Below are 6,101 nucleotides of genomic sequence, written 5' to 3' on the forward strand. Positions count from 1 at the left end.
GCCTGATCTGTCCAGGACACTGATTGATGCAGCGACGCTGTGCTCGTACAACGAACTCCAGCTGCACTCCACAAGCTGGGGGCACGTCTACGTTAGCACAGACTGCACAGGGCACGACAACAATCGTTGTTCCGTGCGTCCATTATACGCCGGCCATTGATGCGCCAGGACATCGTGCGCATGTGCTCGTGTACTGCGGTCTCATCATCGACTCGTTCGGAGCCAACAAACCAGCTCGCTGCGTTCTAAGTTCTACATAAGTCGTTACGTTTTTTAAAAAAAAATTACTAGATGCACATTATATCTAGATATATATAGTAAAATCTATATATTTAGGAAAAAAAAAAGGTCAAAACGACTTACATTCGGAGTAGGAGTAGTTAGAGCATCTCCGGCGGACTATCTAAATAGATCTCCTACTCTGTATTTAGGTATTAGAAGAAAAAAAATCAGCCTTGAGACTACCTATTTGGCTTCCTAGATCTGAGGGCTATCCAAATCATCCCTCCCACTGCTCATCTCCAAGCCATAGGATAAGTAGGAGGCCCCAAAACTTTTTAGTTGCTTCTGTTTCTTCCCTCGGCATGGCCCCTACACTCGTCTCAGTGACTCGAGCGTTCCTGGCTGCCTCCTCCAAGCGTCCTGACGACTCCGCTACTCACGGTTCCCCGTCCAACTAGATCTACATGTAGCTCAATTGGGACGAGGGAAGAGGAGAGTATGGCAAGTGTGTCATTGTGTGTTGGGATACATTTGAGGGCCCCAATTTAGATAGTACTGCGGGAGATAATGATGGAGAACAACCCCTCTACAAAAAGGTGGCTAACCTAAACAGGAAAGTAATGGGGCTATTTTAGGTAGTTTTGCTGGATATGCTCTTAGCTAAGTGTAAGAATATAAATACGTTGTAATGGATTGTTTGTGTACTCTCCCTCCTAGACTATTTATGCAGGGCATACGTTGACTTCGATCTCATTCACTACTAAAAAGATATTGGTCTAAACTAATCTTATCTTACCAAAACAATCAAATCCTTGTCATATAAGCTAACATTCTCAAGTTATTGTGTGAGCAACATGAATCAGGGAGTGGGAGCTAGCCAACAATTTCACTTAAGTATATAATAGCCGCCCTTTTGTTAAAGATTATTTAATCAAGAGTAGTGTGTTTTGGTGGTCGCTATGGAATAAGGAGATCTAGATCCAAGGTGCCAACATTAGTACATACGTGCACAAAAAAAACTTGATCAGCCTAATACCACAACTAGTGCCAGTGGCAGTGGCGGTGCCCCTCTGGGCGGCGGATATGGTGTTGGCTCGAATCGATATCCCATAAGTTGTGACAAAGTGAATAACTCGGATGAGACATCGTGGATTGAATGGCGCGATCCAGCAACAATGAAGTGCCACACCGTGTGCTTTGCTGAGGTGGTTGATTATCCTTGCCCGCTCAAAGTGGGAGAAATAGAAAAAGGCCAAGCCTGTGTGCATCTTGTAGTAACATGTAGGGCGGCAATACCGTTTTTGAAGAGGAAACGATTGCAAGAATACCTAGATTCTATGGAGAACACTTTAGTCTACCTTGTTCACGACCTAGTGCGGCAGCCTTTCCATTTGTTTCTTGTTATTTAATCCACACATTTATTTTAGTTCATACACATGTTTAGGTTTCTTTAGTAAAGGTTGGTATATACATAGGAAAGCTAGCAATGCACTTGTTTCTCGTGGATTTAATATAAATCTTGTGAGCGGATACCGAGAGTAAAAAAGAGATCTTGTGGATCAACAAGTGTGTGCATACGAGGCACCAACACCATGCTAAGAACTAGGGGCGGACCCAGAAATGGGCTAGGGCCCAGGCTGAACAAGTGACCAGTTTGCTCTCATTAGTATCATGAAGCCCACGAGCCATCTACCAGGTTGACATATGTTTACAGTGGTCGCCAATGCAAGCGTTTAGGCTGATATTTGCCTGTTGGGCCCATCTTTCTTTTGATTAGATGTTTTCTAGTGACCAGCTACATAACTGTACAAAAGATTAGATGTTTTCTTTTGATTAGGCTGCAGCCCTCCCAGCCCAGGTTCAGGATCCGCCCTTGCTAAGAACGTTGGAAGGCAGTACAATGGATGCTCAGCTATCCTCGAGATACAAGCAAAAATATGGTTTAATTTTTATCAAAGAGCAGGAAATCTGTGATAAATTGTTTTGATTCTTACTTTTTTGGGAGCTTGAAGAGGAGCACTCTCTCTTCAGTTATGTGTTTTGACTTGTGGGTCCTGTGTTAGCAGAAGGTCAACCCTATGGTATATAGTCGTTTCTGTATCTATACTAGATAGGCTGAGTTTATGTCTGTGGCATATGCTGGCAGGAGGTGGCTATTGGTCGCATGGTTTTCCTAATGATTTGGGCATTGAGCAAGATGATCATGTTGTTTTTTGATAGTCAAAGTGTGACACACCATGCAAAAATAATAAGTGTGATTCACTAGAGCATATTTATTGTGCACAATTCATTTACCGTCTTCGCTAAAAAGAAAGCTTCAATTGTTGAGAAATTCAAGTCAAATCCGATGATGTATTGACCTATGTGATCCTAAGGCTAATCTCAATCGAAGTTTCGTTTGAGTTTCATCTATATTTAATAGGCTTCCAGATAGGCATTTATTTATGACATGACAACGTTTTTAAGAAGAGAGAGAAGAAGTGAGTTTCATCTAGATAAAACTTTCTTGGCACGATTACTAACTCTATATGAGTCATGAAATTATATGTCTATAAAACAATAGAATGAAACTATGCACTGAGGATGGATGTTTCATCCATATTGCGTTTCGTTTTACATGATGTGGCAGTCTTGGAAACAACGTCATGAAACTCTTCACTAATAATAGCCTAAAGGCTAACTTTGAACATTATTTCAACTTAGTTCATATTCGTTCTTGCTGTAGTTAGCTCCATCTGGACCATTAGAGGCGGTGAGCTTATTATGTTGATTTTTCACTAGAAATTGGAGCATTTTAAGATTGAAGTTTTGTCATTAAGAAGCTTGTTGTGTTTGCTCTATGGTTGAATTATTGTGGATATGAAATTGTGGTGTATGTAGCTACTAATAATTTCACCACTTTGGGTCTATTTGGGCAAAAACATTATGCAAAACATTACTTATGTGTAATATACCAGGTCTAATATTCACATGTGAAAATGTGTAACTCTGAGGGTGTGCAGGGTTAGCGTGTCAGATTCAGAGTCTGTCCCAAGCACATAATTTTCATCGTTGTCAGTATTTCAGTGAACATTGGGCTGTGGTAGGATACCTATGTCAATGTACAACCCCTCCTCATCCACACCAACATGTTTGTTGTCTGGTTCAGGGTTCACTAAAAACTTGTCTACATCCTCCTCTTCTAACTGGTCAGATTTAGTTTGGTTAACATTTGCAGGTTTAGTTACACTCTCTTTTGCCTAGCCTAGGTCTATTTGGCTAGGAGTTACCAATTGTTGTTATTTCTTATGTTCTATTGGAAGATTCCAAAGCGCACAGAATGTATCGATGCAACACTTCGCTCGGGAGTATATTGAGGTCGAATTTATATTTTATCACTGGGAATGCGTATGGTTAAGATGATTGATGAATAGGATTTCTATGACAAAGGCTCAGGCAATCGTTTCGACTCTAGATGGGCAGAAAAGTAAGGTAGAAAGCGTAGCTAGTGGGAGAACAACGGGTGAGTATAAAAGTCCTAATTTACTTATATTACTAAGCACAACTTGGGTATAAACTATAGCAACACAATTAAACCAAGAAATAGAGGGATTCAATAGCACTTTAGGGCATAGCCCAAACACCAACCAAGATTGATGTAGTACTGCAATGAGCCCTATTCTTTAAGAACTAGACCGAACATGGTGGAATACATAGGATGGACAGGGTTGTCACCACCTGCCAACTACCACAAACTATGTGTGTTTCTAGCCATGAACACAAGCAAGCTATAGCCTTAGCACCATGCTTAATCTATAAACTCACTACTTCGGTCTGAGCTCTAGAGAAATGAGACCAGAGCACTCTATAAGAGCGGTGAAACCTATGCAAGATAAAACCACACTAAACAAGGTAGTTAACTAAGATAGTAAGTTTATAACAAGCTCCAAGTATACTACTTAAGAAAGGAGACTAATTGAAGTACTTAAGTAAAGTAGAAGTATATATTCAAATAAGGGAAGTCTTACAAAAGAGGAATGGTACAAGAGCTATAGCACATTCCAAAGACTACTTTCGGACTCCGAGCAGAGCTCGACTCGACTCTAACTCCCACTACTAACCTAACTACTAGAGAGGTGGACTACTTCCTTGGAGTGACATTTCACTTGAAGATGATCATGATATGACATCGATACCCCCTATTTATAGTGTACAAGTGTAGGGGTATTTAGCTGAGTGGAGAGGCAGTGGCACCCTGGTCAGATCGACCAACCTAGGGGGGTTGACTGACTGCCCCTTTGATGTACCGCCTTCGATCCAACACTCTAGGATGCTCCTCAATGGCGGTTGACAGGTATCCTACATGGGCAACCTCCTTTGCTTGGTCCAAACATGCCATGGTGGGCCCTCTAATCCTTTTTTGGAATAAAAACCTTGGGGCAAAGCCACCCTGTGGCATTAATATATTAAAGGAAGAGGGAACCAAACGACTCCAAGAGGTTCCATGGTTAGCCAAAAGTTAACCAAAACCAATAACAACTAGCAACAAAGAAAGAAAGAAAGAGAATAAAATTACAAGCTATCTAGCCAAAGCTGAATGGAAGAAAGGAGGATTGGCTTAATTCTATAGAAATAAGACTCTATTTCTCTTTTGAAACTAAGCTTCCAGGAGGCCACACTAGGAGCCTTCCCATTGAAGATCAAATCATTTCTTTCATTCCATATACACCAGACGGCTACCATGAAGATTTCCATGAAGAAAGGATGGGGAAAGTTGTTTTTAGCCAACAACAGTTTATGATGAATCTGCACTTCCTCATTCCAGATGATGCCTAGGATAAACCATCTAGCAGATGCACAATGACAGTCAAAAAAGAGATGATCTAGAGTTTCTTAAATATTGTTCTAACACATAACAAAAGAATAATCTTCCAAGAATTTTTTTCCTTCTTCTCAGTATATTCCTAGTGTTTAACCTGTCATTGAGGAGTAACCAAGTGAAAAAATTTATCCTTGGTATACATTTGGATTTCCAAATCCACAGCACTATCACTAGGGGTCTGATGGAGATGAAATGATGCTGATAGAACTTTTGTACAGAATAAACAGTGTGCCCCCAAATGAAAGTCCATTCATCATTCTCTTCATGGTCATAACTGTTCAGCTCTAATAAATCATCTGCTAGCAACAACAGTTCATTGTGTGCCTGGCTTGTCATAGGGATTCTAAAAAGATCCACTATGTTTTCACTCCCCCTCACCCTCTTAAGAGAAATCATTGCTTCTTTTGCAAAGGAGTAAAGATTGGGGTATTTCATTGAGAAAATTCTTCCAAGAATGATATCATCCCAAAAACTGATTGTGTCACCCTTGTGTGGAATACACATGACAATACCTCTATACTGATGATGTAGCCGAAGGATATCCTTCCACCAAAAGGATCCCTCTTCTCTTCTCATGTGAGGCACTCCATTAGGGTAATATCGATCCCAGACAAGTTTTACCCATTGTACCTCTTTCTTTTTATAAAACTTGTCTAAGTGCTTTTACAACAAAGCATCATTCTGCAATTGTAAATTAACTACTCCCAGTCCACCCTTGTCTTTGGGCTTTAGAACCATCTTCCAAGCTGCAAGATTATATCCCTTTCTTCTAAAATCACTGCCTCTCCATAGGCAATCCTTTCTATATTTGTCAATTGCTTCAACCACAGCAACTGGTAGCTTTAATGAGCACATGTAATAGGTAGGCAGAGAAGAAAGCACTGAATTAACCAGCTATAATCTACCAGCATAAGAAAGAAACTGAGCACTAGCTGATAATCTTCTTTCCACTCTATAAATTAGTGGAGCCTAATCTTTAACTTGGGGCTTTGTGAGACCCAGAGGCAACCCAAGATAT

Source organism: Miscanthus floridulus, chromosome 4 (assembly GCF_019320115.1).
Source record: "Miscanthus floridulus cultivar M001 chromosome 4, ASM1932011v1, whole genome shotgun sequence".
NCBI lineage: Eukaryota > Viridiplantae > Streptophyta > Magnoliopsida > Poales > Poaceae > Miscanthus > Miscanthus floridulus.